General features: G+C 36.9%; 1 long non-coding RNA gene across 1 annotated transcript; it reads right to left on the bottom strand.

Annotated features, from left to right (window-relative positions):
- Nucleotides 1-2,356: 2,356 nt before the first annotated feature.
- On the bottom strand, nucleotides 2,357-2,993 carry LOC149696381 (uncharacterized). The gene is made up of 3 exons (XR_016382408.1): nucleotides 2,865-2,993; nucleotides 2,524-2,801; nucleotides 2,357-2,456 (listed from the first exon to the last, which is right to left on the bottom strand). It is a non-coding gene; the product is annotated as an uncharacterized LOC149696381 (long non-coding RNA).
- Between the last annotated feature and the right edge of the window lie 16,422 nt (nucleotides 2,994-19,415).

Raw genomic sequence — 19,415 nt, 5'->3', positions numbered from 1 at the left:
AATCAAAACAAGCAAAGGGCAGAAAAAGAAAGGAAAGGGCAAAAATGCAACTACAAATGACCCCAATAAAATGTAACATATTTGTGATAATAACATCAAACAATCATTTAATACTCTAGAAAGCAATTACAAACGGTAATTGCTAGGCCTAATTTAAACCGCATAATTTGATATTTTTGATATTTTTTATTAGTTTTAGTGCTAATTGTACCTCTTTTATATCCTACGAGGATAAGGTTACGTGTGACTGGCCTGCCGTTGTCACAAATAGCGTAAAAATATGTTTTTTCCTTATTTTTCACATATGTCTAATCCAACTTTGCGGTAAGACGCCTCTGCATTTTGTGAAGTTTTTGTGCATCCCTTAATCAATAAGGCCCTTCGTGCGCTGCTATAGTTTATACTCGTTAGTTTCCCAGCTGTCACATACTTCATTTGGCTGAAAAGAGTTTCCACTGCCGAACCGTTAATCCGTACAGGATAAATATATTTAGAAGGATGCCGAGCTGTGAAATCTTTTATATAGTCAATGAACCCATAAATTGATATTCTCAATAGCTCAAACGTTTGCCACGCGAGAAACTTGGAATTTTTGGTCATCTTTTCATTATCTCCCATCCTTTCACTAGCCCATTCTTCGAAATATTTTAGTCCCTTTAGCATGGACTGTATAGGAGGTGAGTCTACATTAGAAACAGGCTGCTTAGAGAGCAAACCTTCTTCGAATATTTCATTACACGCCTTCAAATATGCGTAACAAGCCATTACATTTGACTTGTCAACTGGGACGTCTTCAAACATTGGGTTTGCATAATTGTACAATTCCCCCAAAACTTCCATTTGCTGCATGATCCTTGCGGGAGTTACATTTAGCTTCGTCCAGGAATCTCGTTCTATGTGGGATTGCTGAAGCCTCTTAACTTGCACCAATTCGTCACTGTCCCTTCTGTCATCTTCTCTTTTTTCATTTGGTTGATTTGCTCCCAACCAAATCTAACACCATTTTTGGTAAAATCTCTAGTTCCTTCAGACTGGGAATGATGCAGGGCGTTAACCATATTCTTGAGTTGGTGGCTCGGACATACCATCCAATAAATCCACCTGTCCTTGGTACACCAATTTCGTACCTTTGTGCTAAACTGAAAGTCGTACGATCCATCGTCATTTACAGAAGGTTCAAGCGCCTTAGTGAACCCTAAGCTTTGCCTTAACGAAGCCATATTGCTGCTTCCTCCATCGCAAACTAATAGCCCTATTGCCAAACCCACAGAATGGAATGCAAAAATTGTCTTCAGAAGTGTGCTTGTAATGGCTGCGTGGGTTACTGGCTTAGAAAACATGAAATATGGGCCTATGATGTCGTATGATGTAGTGGTGCATCGCCACAGGTACTGTAAAGCGTTTTGTGCTTCCAAAACCTCAGAAACCTTGTTGACTTTATACAAATCTTCCAAAGATGTATATTCACTTGGATCCATAGCAGCTCCCATGAATTCTCCATTTTTCGAATTCCAAATTAACTTTCCAATGATTTTTACTTCGTCAAAAATAAGCGCACCTTCTTTGATAGGGTTTCCATATTCAGGGTGATTGTCTACAAATTCATCAAACCTCTTCGATTCCTTCTTAAGATGTACGAGGTCTATTCCCGCTTTACTTTCAATCTGTCGAACTTTGCCTTTTAAAGTATGGATGCTTGGTAACTGTAAAAAATCAAAGGATGAAAGAGCCTCGTACGCCGCAGGTGAGCGAGAATAGACACTAAGTGCCAGTCTGTAAGTAAGGGGACTCCATCTGTTGCCTTGGGAGCCGTTTTTACTTGTCTTGGTCATTCAAGAAATCATTTTTGTGCGCTGGTTTACTATTTAACTCCCACGCTTTTTTTAAAGCCAGTCCCATGGTTTTATTTTTCATCATTGCTATATGAAAAATTTCATCTAGTTCTTTTCGTCCTTTAAGGTTTATTTCAGCAACAACTTTGGTCATCTGTTCATCTTGGTCTTTATTCAGTTCAAAGCTTGTTTCAAGTAGCCTTTTTTCAAGATTGTTCACTTTTTGAGTTAAAACTGAGCGTTGACGTTTGCTTTCCAACAATCTTTTACGCTTTGATTTTGGAGTAAGAACACTAATCCTACATCTTGATGAAGGTGACTGTCGCTTTAGTTTGGTTTTTGGGGTAGTCTGTTCTTTCTACTTTCGGTACTCCAACGTATACCTGACATTGGAAATTCATTGTATATTAACAATTATAAATGTAAAGATTTATTGCACGCAAGTAAGTTTTTACCTGCTAGGACTGCGGCAATTAGAACATTGGTAAACCTTGTTCGCAATGTTTTCCTTGGAGGCATTGGATGTGGCTTGAACCATGTTAAGCAAGTAGAAGACTGGTATCTTTCGAACGGATAAACAAACTTCTCAAGATTTTTAGTACCTTCCATTCCAACTGAATTCCCCTATTTTACAACAAGTTGTTTTAATAAAACTGAAAAACTATTAAATCGAACACCTAATTTATCGTACCTTATCTATTCCTGCACAAAAAACGTAGTTTTCAATCAAGGAGGAAATAGCGTCAGTCACTACTGAAGTATTTAGCGTTTGATTTTCAAAATGGTAGTAGTTTAATTCTTCCGCACTCTTGAAAAGTGTTGATATCAATAACGTCCCTCTGGATGAAAATAGCAACCGTCTTGGAGCATCGTAATATGATCCTACATCCAATAATCCTTTTTTGTGGTAAATCTCCATAGAATCTACTAAGCCATCATGGCTTTTTACATGTTTCATACCAATTTCAACTGTGTGATATAAGAGAAGTCAGGTCTCCGTCAATGTATACAATAATGAAGAATGTTTCTTACCGTTATTAAAAGTAGTTTCAACAAAGCATTTTATAGCTGATAAAGCTAGAGGAAGGGTAAATTCAGGACGCTCAGCATCAAATGATTTTGACAGACATTGTGGTTTGGTTTGATTTTGGAGAAGCGCTCGTTTTGGGTAAAAATCTTCATCGGATATGCAGGTTCCTTTATCAGCAAACAGTTTTCTCTTACGTGTATTTTCGGAGAGGTTCAAACGTTGAAAACTATTTATTTCGTCCCATTTCTCTGAGGGAACTTTAAATCCAAATATCTCTGATTGAGTCGACACGTTAAAACAATTAAAACAAGACTCAGTTTGAATTTCTTTGGACGTTAAGCCTTTGCTTTCCAGCGGGTCTATATGAACTTGTACACCAATCTCGCGTATATTTTTAATTAGGGTGTTACATTGTGTTTGCTGGTTTTTAAAATTTGAATTACTTTTCTTTCGGGGCATTTTAATCCTTTTATCAAGTGGTAAACACGACTAATAACTAACAAGAAATTGTCGTTAGCAACCTAGCTGGCTCCGAGCTCTGGCAAGCGGCAACCCGATACAACACGAGTCGCGTAATGTTACCAAGAAGTTCGTCTTTTCGAACTATATTTTAAGCCGATTTACGCATGTTCCCTTGTGTAAGTCCGCGAAACCAGCTCTATCTATAGGGGGGGTTGAAACGGTTCTGAGTTAAAAGGGGGTTCTACAAAATACATGTCAGAGTCAAAGATTGCCGATATAAACTTTTTGTTTTTATGGATCTATCTACTTTTGGTATTACGAAAAAGCAGGTGTGTTGAATCTATTAATACACAGTTTTTCAGACCTTCATCGAAGAAACTATATTACATTATGAATGATCACACGACTAATGACGTGCGACATGTTTTTCTTATTTTAATCGACGCTTATATTTTACGTAGGAGTAATACGTTTTTAGCGAAGTCTAGAGAGGATAAACATAAGCGAGATTGTTTCGGAAAAAAAATACTGCTTCCACTAATGGGTTTATACTCCTTGTTACTGTTGTATAGAGTAATCATGATAAAAGCTTAAAAAATTACGAGAGGACAGACGTTTTTTATCCTCTTGTTTTATTCTTAATAAGAATATAAAACATTTATTTTCTATCAAAAAATATTTTTTGATGCTAAGATTGCTTTAAAAAAATCCAAACGGTTAGGCATTGGTAAAAAAACAAATGATATTTTTCAAATCTAACGAGATAACGCCCTTCTAGTTGAAAATTGCCCTTTTTTATCCGCGGGAGCCATTCTTAATGAGAATTTCGATGCTAGTAGGTTGTCAATTAAACTACCGGTATATTATTGTTGTTGGGAATTGGATATTCAGTCAATCTAAGTGGTTGTAAAGAGCCAGCAGGTTTTTGCCGCTTCTTTTTGTGAGTATTTGATTTTTGTATGTAAAATGGAGGAAGATAATGTTGAGAGTAAGGATGAAATGCGGAAGCGCAAAGCGCGGGAAAGGATGAGGGCGAAAAGGTCGACGTTTTCATTGGGTACTTAAGTTTATATAACCTTCTCGACACGGAGAGGTAATATTTTGGTTTTCCCAACTTGTTTTGTATATTGTTATTATATTGTTCACTTCGCTCCTGGAGCTGTAAAGCGTTCCACGCCCTAGCTCGTCAATAAATACGGATAAAAAACGGATGGACACAAACAGACAAAAACATAGACTGCTTTTTAACCCTTTCCGTATTAATTTTGAATTGAGAAACAAGATTATCTTAAATAATAAAATAAATATAATTAATATCTAATATTTTCTTCTTTAGTTGTTCGCCTTTTTGAGTGTTACATCGTTTTAAATTAGAACAATTAAACATTCTTGAGAGACTTGACTAATATTGACGTTTGAATTGAAGCATACGCCTGTTGCTTTGCGTTACTCAAATAGGTAGTATATAAAGGATTCGAATCGCAGCTGTAGATAAGAACATCGCAATTGCGTAAAACCTTTGGAGGAAGACCCCGCCATTGGAAGGCTAGACGTTTCTCGTAACCATAGCCAATCGCCGCGTACGTCTTAACCTTAATGAAGATGGAGTAGAAACCAGTATGTACAGACTGGTGTCCATGTGGGATGGACAAAAGACCAGAAGATGGTGGTGTGTAGAAGCCAGTGTGTACAAACTGGCGTCATGTGGGATGGACAATGAGCAGATGATGGTGGTGATTAGAAGCCAGTAAGTTCAGACTGGTGTCCATGTGGGATGGGCAAATGACCAAAGGATGATGGTGTTAGACACGCAATGGAGTAATAGCCGGTGTGAGTGGAATACAATTTTCCAAATTTTCTGGAACTGTAAATGCGGTCCGGAATTCGAGAACACGTTTGCTCCGACTTGCAAACTGCGAACGCGGTCCCCTGGGGTGTAACAACAGACAGACACACAGACTCGTCGAAATTAGAGCCTCTCCGTGACATACGTCATTCGGAGAGATAATAAAGAAGGAAATTAAAAAACCAAGGTTTTTTTTAAGGGTAACTTACCCTCTCCTCGAACGCCATGAGCTACTGTGAGAAATGTTTTACTCTTTTTTGAATTCAAATGTACCTTACACTGCGAAGAAGCTATTCAACCTAGCTTTATGCTTTATAAAATTCATACCCACTTACGATGATACATTTCAGTCAAAAAATCTGATTCGTACTACATCAACATTTGTTAAGATATTTTGAAATTGTAATTGACAAATATAACTGAATTACTTTTACAACGTTTTAAAAATGTCAATTACAAATTACAATATTTGTTAAATTACAATTAAATTGAGAAAAATGTAACTAAAATACAAATTATAATTAAGTTCAGAAAAATGTGATTGGATTACAAATTACAATTGTTTTTAGTAATTGTAATTCTAAATTGCCAATTTTTAATTTGGCCAACCTTGCTGGTTTTACATCACTGATATTCTCAGTTCCCAAAATCCTGGTTACAAATCCCCGATATTCCCAGTTCCCAAAACAGAGGTTTAAATCCCAGATATAAGAACCAAACACAAGTTTCAAATCCCAGTTATTTCCAGTATGTAAAATCGATTTAGAATCAAATATATTTCCATACCCAACGACTAGATTAAATTCTCATTTATTTGTAACCTATTCAAATCGTTATAAAATCTTACGAAAATACTTTCCTTGTTTCACTGATTCCTATTTAATCTTGAGCAGTATGTGACTTCCACTGCTATTTCTTTATTAACAAACTCCTCATAATTTTGTTGCTGTTCTTTCATGTAGTCAAAGTTAATTCCAGGACCATCTAAATGCTTCGACATTTTTCTTTGCAAACTCCTCCAGCTTGGTAAACTAAGAATACCAAAACTTCTTAAGGCTTCGTACGCGGCTCGGCTTCTGCAAGCTATTGCAAGGGCTAGGTAATGAAAGTAATTTTCATTCTGATTCTGTTATCCACTTCTATTCGCAAATATTTACCTATTCTGTAAGTTATGATGCTCCATCTGTTGCTCTTCTTTCCATTACCTTTAATTTTAAGAAATATCACATTTCAAAATAATTTCAAATTAAATATTAAAGTTATTAATAACAACTATCTAACTTACAATTGCATGACTGATCCTACGCAAAATCTTATGTCTTTTTCCTTATCTTGGACACAATTATTTTCCCAAACTTCTCTCAAAGTATCCCTAGTTTCTGGGTTTGGTTTAAGATCTCGTCAAGCTCCTATGGAAAGTTCTTTTTAATAATTTCCGTTGCTTTTAATAGTTCTTCACTTTGATTTGCATTTAACAAAAGTTCATAATTTTCGCATTTTTCATTTAGCTTCTTATTTGATTCAAAAATGCGATGCTTTCTGTAGAGTTATGTCATAGAGTTACGTCATTTTAGCCATGCATTTTTTATCAGCTCTTATCAGTTTTTATGACCTAAAACAATGTATATAAATGGGGCTGTGACGTACGCGGTTCACATTGCCCTCTACATTGTGGAAGCTAGAGTCCGAGACTCCTTTGTCATCTGCTCCTGGTCCTATATAATGCTATAATTTTGGGAAGCGAGTCCATTTTGTATTACAAAACTCTCTAAAAGAGTTTTTGCCCGGCATTGCAGTTTATGGTAGTGAGCCATGAATGTGCGAGAACTCTTAGTCGAGAGCGGCGACAACGTTCATTACTATAAATTATGAAAGGGAAAAGTAGTAATATTAAACGTCAAGTGACGCTCTCATACTTTTTGAAAGGTCGCCCTAATTTTCGGGCTGCGGGCGGGCCCAACAAACGTCGTTACGCCACTGCCAAGAAAGTTCATTCAGTAGGACCTTCAAAACGGTATATTCAATTTCCGCATCGCCTATTAAGAAAAATAACAATTTTTCTAAACACCCCAGTAACCTTTTCCCCGGGCCAAGCTGGCAACTTCCTTTCACTTATTCCTCCCCGAAACCGTTGCAGACGACTGAAGGTCGAACATATTCCTTGGAATATGTTCAGCCCTCCGCCGTCTATGTCACCTCCTTCCTTTTGTTTCTTCTCTCCCCCACCTTTCTTTTTTTATAATTTCAAGCCATAAAAAGCGGACGCCGTAAAAAAAATAAAGCAGTCTATTCTCGTCAAATCTTCGGAAGGGAGAACTCTGGTGCCGCGCCACGCGAACGCGAAAATTTTGGATCGCACTGATCCGTCCCTCGTAGAGTTTTCATATCAATTTTCAAATAGAGGAGCTTTTCTAATTATCAAGAATATGAGCCGAAGGTATGAGTAATTTTGTTTTATTAAGTCTCCAAACGGGATAAAGTTAACGGAATAGGCCTACACTCTTAAATTTAACGTTGTTACGCGGTGCCCCTAGTCAATTTAGGGCTACCTGAACGTCCTGTGACGGAATCCCCCGCTACGACCGGCCAGAATTAAACTAGAAGGGGGCATTCCGTTACAGCTTTTTAATTTGATTTATTTATGGGAATTGACTGATCTTTGGTTTTTAATTTTTATCTATATTTACACTTCCTATTTTAACGTCACAACAATGAAATGTAGCAAATTTGGTTCAGGTTTTCGAAAATGCTATTCTTTTATATTTGCTATCTTGTGTCCCTATAGTTAATTTACTGATTTCTTAACTCGGACGTTTGTCAAAAGCCGAACTCGATTCTGTGTCGAATATTCTTTACCAACCCCACCGCGTTTTGTTACTGATGATGCTGTTTATGCTGCTTAAAGTACAAATCAACAAAGAAATCGTCTCGCTTATTACCCATAATCTTTTGGAAAAATATTCCTTGTAAGTATAAATTTATTTTTACTGACTATTACAGATACGTGTAGCTTCATAAAACCACGCCTTTTCATCTTTTAAATATCCACCCTCCCATCTTGAAACGGCTAAGAATCTTGTAAGGAAATATCCCCTTTTGGAAGATTCACCTGGTTGTTGCTTTGTATGTTTTACGTATGTGTAATATTGTTAAAAATAAATGGATATATGGGGTTTGATATTAAATATATTTTTTAAGAAATTCGGAGAAAAAAGGTCTCTACCAAGTTTAAGAACTTTATGAGAGGTATAAAAGGGGTAAATTAGGTAGATTAAATTAGAAAACGTTACGCCCACAAGAGACGTGCTGAAGATACAGAGGAAGGAGAAGAGGGAGATGTCTTTGGAGAATCCGTTGAAGAGAGCACCCAGAGAATTAAAGATGATAGGGTTGAGAGTATGGTCCAGAACAGTGGTGAGAATAATGTTCAGATTGAGGATATCGTTGAAGGTAGCGTTGAGCTTATCATTGAGAATAATATTGATGTCAACGAAACTCAGGGAACCATAGTTAATGTCTCTGTAATAGTGAGATGTAAAACTGAGACTGAGAAGACTCTAGACACAACTATACAACCTGCTAGAGAGTCAAGTGCAGGTTCACCAACGGTTGTCGATTCCTCGGAACATGCCAGTGTTAACGAGGCTTCTAAACGCGGTTTTATGAACAGTCAGTGGATAAAGACATTAAAAATAAAATGTCTATGAGAAGACTACCACCTCCAATATTAAAGTGGTCAAACATTTTCAGCAAACGAATAAACAGATTTCAAAAAAGATGAAGAAGGCGAAGAGAAACGTTGATGTAACATTGGTTATGTCATTTACACCCACCAAAAACTATATACTCAATTCTCGCGTTTACTGATTGGTGTTTCGAGGACAGTTCGAATTTCCAATTTTTTGGGTCTCAGCAAGTTTAGTCCTACACATCAGAATAGCAAGCGGGTCTAGTGGGCAGTTATCTGCTACTACTTATAGATGGACGATTCACTTGTAGACTTTGGGGATGAAAGATCCATTCTAGAATGGATCGGGTATTCGTTAATCTTTACACGGCAATTCAGAATAAAGCCGAAATAAAAGATATGTTAAATGTATCCAAACTTCAAAATGCTCGGCTGGTATATTTGGTCATATGAATAATTTAAAGCTATTGGTCTCATTACATAAAATTCTAATTCTAATTATTAGTTTCGAATAATATAAGCTTAACCTCAATATCACGCGACATTTAAATCTTTAGATTTAGCAAAATCATCTGAAATGTACTGTTTTCAATTTCACTTTTATGCCTATAGATCCGTCGCCTTCTAAAATTACTATTGATTAGCTTTGACACTTCATTCCTTATATGGGATTCCCTTAACTAAATAAAATCATTGGGAAATCTTATTGCTGACTTAAAGAGACGACTGATGTATTCTCTACCACTAAATGGCTTTATTGCTCTATAGTTAATTTTTAATTTTACATACACCTTATTGAACAGAAATCAAAGCTCGCCGACACCTGTAATAGTTTTGGATTCCGATGAAATTGACGAGGCAGATGAACTCGAATTAAGCTCTTTCATTAAAAAGTAAGTAATTTTGGTGGCGATAGATGTTTGTTTGAATATTATATAATGTCAAACCGTTCATAAAGTACAATGTTTCGAAATAGTTATTTAAGTTCACAGTTTAGGATCCGCCTTAAACACCGTCAAAGATTAGAAATTAATATTCTATTCCTTCCTTAATTTTCAAGTAACGAAGAAATGTTTGATGTGGTTGCTGGTGGCGCTGAGTCGTCAACTGAAAAAACCGAGAACATTGCAATTCACCACCCAAACACTCCTTGTGAAGGAGCTGAAAAGGCTGGTATGAACAAAGAACCAAGTAAAAATTCGTTAAACGAAGAAGATAAAGATGACTTTTCAAGCGGAAATGATATTGAATGCAAGGTTTTACAAAGATATTAGATGCCTTTTTTAATACCAGGGGCAAATGCCTAGTCGATGACGTGATGGAGCAATATCAAAGAAAGCCATAAGAAAAGAGAGAAGCGGCTAATTCAAAATGCGACATTTGTACTCATCACTACGAAAGAAAATCCTAGCAATGATTTAAGTTTCCTGGATAATGATCCACATAGAGATATCTTTTTGTAGTTTACAAAACAAAATTTCATTAGTCACTGTGATAAAAAAACTAATTAATACTAGTAAAGAAAACAAACCAAAGAAAAGTAAGAATAAAGCTCAGATGCAAAATGAAGAGGTGTCCATCGTATTAACTTCGGGCTTATCAGGACTAAGTGGCCTTCTTAAGCCAAGTTCCTCCAAAGTTTCATTTTTTGATTAAAGCAATTTAAAGAAGACTACCACTGCAAAAGCCCCTTTCCCCAAAGAAAGGAGAGAGGTCACCAACAAAGAAAAAAACTAGTCTTTCACTCTCAAATAAATAACAGGACTGTTCGTCGTAATTTAATAAATTGTGATAATTTAATTTCCCAAGATGTACCAATTAATGTTCCTCGAAGTGGAAGCTACCCTATTAATGACTAAAAGCAAGTTTGTAATATTCCTAGTGATTATTTTTATTATTTAAACTGTGATAATAAAATGTTTCAGGTAATTGATTAATTACTTTTGAACAACTTTCATTTGGGCTATCCATTTCTATTTATTTTGTGTTGCCTCCAATAGCCTCAAGTATAATCCCCTTCAATGATTTTTACCTCTCCGAGTGACGTTTGTCACGGAGAGGTTCTAATTTCGACGTGTCTGTCTGTTGTTACACCCCAGGAGACCGCGTTAGCAGTTTGCAAATTTGAGCAAATGTGTTCTCAATTTCTGGACCGCATTTACAGTTCCCGGAAATTTGGAAAATTGTATTCCACTAAGACGAGCTATTACTCAATTGTATGTCTAAGGACTCATTTTCATAGGCGCGAGTTGCGTGAAAATATCGAGCGAAAGCGACAAAAAAATAAAAAAGTACGCTTCAGCTATAACGAGACCATTTTCTTTCAGGACAGAAATGCTCGCTTTAGATAGAACCGTCTTTGCTAAAGCGCGAAAGTCGCGCTAGAACGATTTAAGCTTTGAATAGATATTTTCCGCTAAAGCGAAGAGAGAACGCGGTCTCGATGTGTCAATGGCCAATCACTTTTTATTGGAGGTGGAGCTAAGGAAATTCAGCGAAATTCAATCAATTATAAAAAACTAAAACAAAAAATAGAGGAATAAAGTTGGGTTCAAAATGGGAGGAAAGAAAAGCTATTAAAAGAAATAAGAAATATAGAGCCTCCCTGGGAAGAAGTAGAATTTGCAGTTTCTTAAGCAAGTCAGTTTAGTAGGTAAGTGTATTTAAACCCTTATTTAACTTCTAGCTTCTATGAAAAGAAATAAGCTAAAAAGGAAAGAGAAAGCTTGCGCGACATCGTTTGTAAGCGTGGTTTTTTGGGCCGCGCGTTTTCAAACTTGCGAAGCGTGAGCGTTTTCGAATTTTCTAGCTTCTATGAAAACGAGCCTTAACACCACCATCATTTGGTCTTTTGTCCATCCCACATGGAAACCAGTCTGTACTTACTGGCTTCCAAACAACACCATCATCCGGCCTTTTGTCTATGCCACATGGACACCATTCTCTATTTACCCGCTTCTGAACACCACAAAGATCTGGTCTTTTTGTCCATCCCACAAGGACACCAGTCTGTTCTTACTGGCTTCTAAACACCACAATCTTCCAGGTATTGTCATACCTATTTCATACACTGTTAAAAATAAGGGTTTGTTGAAGTTCTCAAAAAGGAATACTTTCAAAAAATAAACCCTTTGCTTAACAATTTATAACCCCAAGGGTGCTAAAAATATTTTTAAACCCTCTAAACAATACCCTTTTTACATATAAACCCCGAAGGGTTTAAAATAGGGGCATTTTATTAATCTAATCCTTTTCTATTCCTTTAAGATTAATGGTTTTATAAAGGTTTTATTAATTTTTAAACCTTTTTCAAGCCGTCTTAAGTCCTTTATTTTAAAGTTCCAAAAAACAACATTTACAGTTAAAACTGTTTAAAATCCTTTTCGATACAATACTTTTGATGGTATTTTAAAGGCTTTTATACATTTAATCCTTTTTTAAAACATTTCAATTCCTTTATTTTCAAAGACATGATACAAAGGACAGTTACAAGGGAAAAAGTCACGCTTTTGAAATTATATTTAAAACGATCTTTATTCCATTTTACTCGAAAAATGGATAATAATAAATACATTAACTTTCGATATTTTTATGGTCACCCGAAACTCAATCATTTAATTTTAAATTAAATTTAAATTTACATTAGAACTATGTGATATTAAAATCGGTTTATATCAAACGTAGCAAAGACACTGAGAAATGGTGGAGACAACACCGAATTCCTGAGCAGATAAACTAGCATCAAAAACCTACTTAAACCATTAAAAAACCAAAGATAAATTGTTTTCATTTTAACATACGAGCTCGAAGTGGCGAATGTGCATTGTATAGCAATACTCTACTCCCGACGCACAACCCCCCCCCCCCATATTAGGGGTATCCACTCCTTTCTTGCTCCACGGCCTTCCACACCTCAAAATCCGGCCCCGATTATTTTCACACTATGCATATGTAAACGCTTTTGCCTTATTTAACAAATTTTCTCTAGAAATCTATAGAATGTTTTTGAGACTACAAAGTCCATACCTGTCCACCATCGCTTGGGCTCAGCTAAGCTCACGTTACTTTATAGAAATTGACAACGAGCTCACCTCAAGCTCAAAATTGAAACAATGTTTCCTTAGAGCTCAATGTGAGCTCAAGCTCAGTTAGTTTTTATAAATGAGCTCGCCTCGGGCTCTGGTTCATTCGCATAATTTTGATGGGCTAAGCTCGAGCTCAAGCTCTCTCTAATATCTTTCGCGGGCTCAGCTCGGGCTCAAAATTGATAGAATTTAAGGCTCACCTCGAGCTCGGGCTCATTCAATTTAGTAAGCTCAAGCTCGAGCTTGGTCTCATATTTCCGGAGAATATTTCTTTCAAACAGTGTAGATGTTGAAATAAATAATTTTGCAGCTATTTTTACGCGATAAATGCAAAACTACAATACATATTTACTATCCAAATGACTTGCACTACATTTGTATTAAAAAAATTTCAAAACTTCATCTACCAATGAGTTACGCTAGTTTCTGTTGGCACTGAATACGGCGCTGAGCCAAGCTGAGCGCAGTCTCAAAACAGTGAGCGCCCTTTCAAAATGAGCTGTCTCATAGTTTTCAGTTGGCCTCGCTCGAGCTCAGGAAAGCCAAAACATTTGTAAGAGAGCTCAGCGCAAGCTCTCGTTGATTTTACAGTCGAACCTGGGCTCAGCTCAAGGCTCACTTTGTTTGTGACGTATTGTGAGCCCGGGCTCAAGCTCAGAAAACTTTTTCATAAACTTTCGGGCTCGGCTCGGGCTCGTGACTTAATCAATTATTTCGAAGAGCCTCGCTCAATTCGCGCTCGGGCTCGCTAAATTGAGGTGAGCGCGGACAGCTATGCTACAAACTACTTTTATCCCAAACAGCGGATCGCAAAGTTATGAAATCTTTTCCTCTCAGATTGCAAGAGTCATGCATTACGTGGTAGTTCTCGTTTCCACACATTTTAAAACACCAGCTAGATTCCTCTGGCAGTGATATTTCGTAACAGTGCAAATCTGTATTAAAATGTGTTGCTTTATAAATTTGCCCCGCTAAATATACAAATCCGTTAACTGAAAATATAAACTCAATTTTCATGAATTCTGTTACGGTTTCTCCCTTGACGTTTTCAACTAAAAAGCAATACAGGGTATAAGTGACATTGTTGTATGTCACGGTTTTTAACGAATAAAAGGGATTTGGTAGATTTTGAGGGAATATTTCTTGTAGTTTTATAGGCAATTGCTTTTTATCTAAGAATTTTCCCATAGAGGTTTGTTGTATTCCAGGAATGCTTTCTGAAAGCCAGTTATAACATTGGTAAAACTGATGTCTAATAGATAGGGTTTTAGTCACATTGATTGTATTACGCGTCTTTTGAATTAGTGATTTAAAGTAGCTATGTTTACTTTCGAATCTCATGCACGAGATTGGATACAAAGGACCATATTGTTTAATAGCTGAAGGATAGTGAATTAAGTAATGGAATTTAGGTGTCAGTAACCCGGTGCCAAAGGTTTCACGAACACTTATTAAAAATTCCTCAATTAAAACCTGAAGACGAGGGATACATTCAAGTGCGCAGCTAGGGGAAAATAAGATATCGCAAATCTTTCTCAAATATAAATAAATCTTCCAGTACTCACTTTGAAAATCAATACATTCGTGAAAAATAAATGGAAATACCCGGAATAAACAAAATACCTCACTGGCTGTACCTTTCAAATTCCCGGGGCCTGTAATGGCACTTCTATTTTGTGTTTCCGGCCGATTAGATTCAGTCTTTCCATAATGGAAATTTTGGATTTTTTCATTAATAGCAGTAATTGATATTAATTTGCCATTTAAAAGCGCTTTTAAGCCACATTTTAAAATTGCTGGTATAACCCCTTCCAGTATGTCATGCATAATATCTGGTGGCATTTGTTTCGTGATGTCAAAATAATCAAGATGCATAAGATGGCTCTCAAATCTAACTCCGTATATTGAGCCTTCCCTCGGATCATGGGCCACGTGATTCAAGTGGTATTTATGACGTGGTAGTGATCTAAGTGTGACGGCGCTCTCTTTAGTTTTGTTATATATCTCTTTACGATGTGTCATACAAAAGCGACAAATTCGTCCTTCTCCAAAATTGCAATTAAATCCACATAAATCATGTAAACCCAGGTTGTCGCCACTGAATATAGAAACAAAGCCGTAAATAGTTTTTTCTAAAGAATCAATATAAATCCCTTGTTTTGAGAGAACATCTAAATCAAAAAGAAGGGGCTTCAGAACTTCTTCCCAACCGTATTCTTTAAGGTCAACTGATTTAACTAATAGTATCAAGTGAATGTCACTTATTTTCGAGCGATGCTTTGCTTCTTGGTTTAAAATTGAAAAATAGCACACCATAATTTTCTTCTTCCCTCGCTTAGAGGACAGAGGGTCACAGACCTCAAATTCGTCAACATAAATTTGTAGTTGAATTGTTTCTGTATCAAAGGTTTCTGAACCTCGTGTAATATTTTTCGATAGTTCTCCTTGCAAAAAATGGGAAATACTATCTTTTGCTCTTCCCTCTAAATCTACATGCTTTTCAAACTCATTTTCCCTTGAATATATTTTCTCTAATACCTTTAACAGTGGAACGTAATGAAACTTTTTATTGCCTTCACTCCTAGAGAAACTTATTTCCATAGGCTCGATTAATCCCAGTTGTGTCTTACAAGCCGAATGAACTTTATATTTTATATAGGTGGGGTGGCGTAGCGGTTAGCGCTTTGGCCTCGCAGCAAGAGGATCCCGGGTTCGATCCCGGACTGTGGCACCGGGTGAAAATCTGGGAACAAATCCTTCTGCGTAGAGTTAGCAAGTTCTCTCCCCACTTGTTAAAAGGAGTTTTCCTCCACGGTCTAACCCGGTTTCTCCTTTCCATCAAAAACTTGCTGAGGTTAACGGTAATAGTTAGTATAGGGCGCTGTAGGTTAGCTGTGGCATAGGGGCTAGCCACCACCCCTCTATGCATTGTAAAGGGACCCACCTGTAAATAAGTCGCGAGTTGACTTAGTGTGGATATCCCTTCCTAGACCAAGCTTAGATTATTATTATTATTATTCTTATTATTATTAATTAAGACTTTCAAAAGCTGTGTGTACTGTATCAATTGTCTTGCTGAAGTCGATTTCATTCAAAGAAATGTTTTTATTCGTAAGTTCTTGTTGTAATTGTTGGGTTTGCAATTCCAAAAGATGAAGGGAAAACTGTAGCAAATCATTTGAAAAACCCTCAACTACAGAAGTAGGGGGAATATGCCGTTCCCAGTGCAGGTACAGTGGAAGGCAGGGGAGGATTGGAGGATGGGAGGATGGGAGGATGGGAGGATTGGAGGATGGGAGGATGGCAAGATGGCGGGAGAGAAAACGTAAACCTTTTGATTGACTCACCCCTCTCTCAGACCGGTAAGAGGGCGTTTATGATTGACTCACCCCTCTCATCCCCGCACCTGCAAGGGGTGTTTTTGATTGACATGTCAATGAAGCGTGTTCGATTCTCGGATGTGGAAGTACATACATTGGAGTATGAAGAAAGGGTGAATTATGATTTAAGAAATAAACAGTATTTTAATATGTTAATTAGATTAAAATTTGAACCATTAATTTCTCCGGTATTAATCAAATGGTTAAGGGGGTATGAAACTCCAGATGACGTTGGGGGAAAATAAAGAATCCCAGTAAAAACCCAGCTCTACCGATTATTCTAGATCATTCCAGAAAATTAAAAATACCCCTTAAAACCCAGGTTTATATCATGGCGTTATTACCAATAATGCTCAGCCAAAGCTAGAATGACGTATTAGATGATGGTATAGCTAAAGTGTATAAAAACCGAGACCCCAAGTTAGAGGACCATCGCGTATTCTGTAAGGGAGAGGAAAAGTGTTTCTTTTTGTTGAACATTATTAATCGGGAAGTTATAGACTTGAATGGAGTGGGATGTCCCAAAGCCAACGAAATCGAGGATGATGGACCCATGATTACATGCATGCTTAGACATAAAACTGTCCGTAATAATAAGAGGTATTTGTGTGCACTTTCTAAATGTATATTATTTTTCGAGTGGCTTTATAATCACAAGGATATTGTAAATAGTCAATTAGGGTATGAATAAATCGAATGAAACAACATCAATAAAACGTCTTTAATTGTAAACGTAGGCATCCTCCAAATAGCCTAATGATTCAGTTAAGATAAACCGATTTATATGGTTTAAGACCGTCCGGTCAAACTCAAGTAATTGCGCCGCCACCTCAGCATCAACTTCGGGGTTCACCGTACGGGCGTCCCTCCTCCGAATAAATATCTCGTAAACAGCAGCCGCAACACTTAGGAAAATGAAAATAATCGAACAAATTATGAAAGTATAATTGATAATTATGTTGAAAACTAATTAAGTACCTGAAACCGTCACAATTAGGGGTTATATACGCATCATTCGGGATGTACTTCAAATGATGTGCATCTCTCTCCGGGCTAAATAAAAAATGTAAATAAATACTCATCTCCTTGTACCAGAAGTAAATAATAGGGGGAAGCACGGATTTCTAGCTCCCTGCGAAACACTATGAGATACGTACTTCACCCTATTTAGTTATGCCTATACTATTTATATAATTAGCAACACGTACATGGGGTGCATCTGCTCGGCGGTGATGTCTTCCAACTTTAGCGTGAGATCCTCAACCCCCGCAATTATAATGCTGGGCATCATCAAACCCCGGATGTTAGCGATAATTCTAATATTGTAATTTTATTAGTACTATTTAACAAACTAATTATAACACCCTGTTTATTTACTTAAATCCATCGCAATTCATTACTTTAACGATGAATTGTGGTGTGGGATTACAGTCGTAATCGTCTAAAGCACCTCTATTAAGTTCAAAATAAAATCAGACCTAAATAACGCGTATAATGATACTATTATAAAAAAAATTACTTACAAGTCCCCCACGCTCAAAATTGGAAGTGTGTCTTCACTATCTCCCGCCTCCTCCACCACCACATTAACTTCCTCGTTAACTTCAACATTATAATCGAGTTCATCACCACTAATTTCCTCCAAAAAAATAATTACACTTTCATCGTCACTAATATCTTCCACGTCTTCTCCCTGGTTATATATTTCAACCGGGAACGCATCCGAAATCGGTAAATCTTCCGCTACCATCTTAAAATTAAGATACTTGAAAAAGAAATTTAGGTGAACTTTACTCAAGGAGTGAAAATAAACGTTGTGGCCAAATTTTTAAAAATTGTCCCTATCCTCGTGTGTAATAGTATGAAAACCTCTAACCCTCCCACGAATTTTCCCCGAAACCGTAGCATGAATTCAAACAATTAGTATGAATTGTAGAGTTAACAAGTTGGGAAAACCAAAATATTACCTCTCCGAGTCAAGAGAAGGACTACCTACAAACTTATTTACCCAGTTATGGAAATGTTTCTTTTTTTTATGAACAAATACTGAAGTTAAAATTTATGAAATATTAAAGCAGTATACAAAGCATAGCAAATATACTGTAAATCAGACGACATTTTACATCCAATAAGGATATACTTGTACACATTAAAATCATCCGATGGGGGAAAAACGGGAAATGAAGAGATAAAACTTTGGAGGGATATTACCTTTACGTATTTGTAAAGGCCCAATTTGCTACTCCTCAACTGTATACCCTCTATGTTCAAAGCCATATTCACAACAGGGTTGCCATGTAAACACTATCCTCTCCTTTCACCTCAACAATTTTCTTAGTTTGTCAACATGACGATTAAAGTTACATAACACCAAAGCTAATTTGTGGCTACACACACTGAAGGTAAATGCGCACCATAAAAAGCATGAACACACGAAGCTATAATCCGATTACGATCAGACCTTTCACTGATCTGGGCTGCGTTCAGCAGAGCTCACCAAAAAAGACAGCGGATTTTGGAAAACGTTTTCTGGTGAGATCTGTCGTCATAGCTTTTCTCCGGTCATCGGTCTTTTAAAAATGAAGCTAGCGCAATAAAGCGTGCAAGGTACAAAGGCTTAACAAAAATTGTATGATAACATATTTATGGAGATAGATAAGAACAACTTTTATAATTAAACATAGAAACTAACATGTCTCTTAAACTTCTCGCCGCTCTCGCGTGATCAACTTGTTTCACGCCAATTAAATAGCTATAGTCCCATCAGAATCAGCAAGAGCTATTTGTATTAATTCCTCCATGCTTTTTCGCCAAGCTGAGAACTACGCGTTTTACGTCACGTTATCCAAAAACCCGACTATTTTCCTTGAAGACCGCGCTGGCTCACTGAGCACCGTGACGTCAAAATTCAATAACAAAATCCCGTTCTGGATGACACTGCTAACAGCGCCTGACAGCGCTGAGCTCTGCTGAACGCGGCCCAGATTTCCACCATGATTATAAAGTCTAAGCCTAATTATTTAAAAGTGTATTTAACTTTCGGCTCACTCTGAACCGTTAATGTCTCTGTATTACAGAAACGAAAACCAAAC

This window comes from Phalangium opilio, unplaced genomic scaffold (genome assembly GCF_054372755.1).
Source record: "Phalangium opilio isolate 3A_F unplaced genomic scaffold, DU_Popi_V2 ptg000021l_1, whole genome shotgun sequence".
In the NCBI taxonomy this organism is placed as follows: Eukaryota; Metazoa; Arthropoda; class Arachnida; order Opiliones; family Phalangiidae; genus Phalangium; species Phalangium opilio.
The sequence above is the reverse complement of the archived record's forward strand: the minus strand, read 5'-3'. Positions and strand labels throughout refer to the sequence as shown.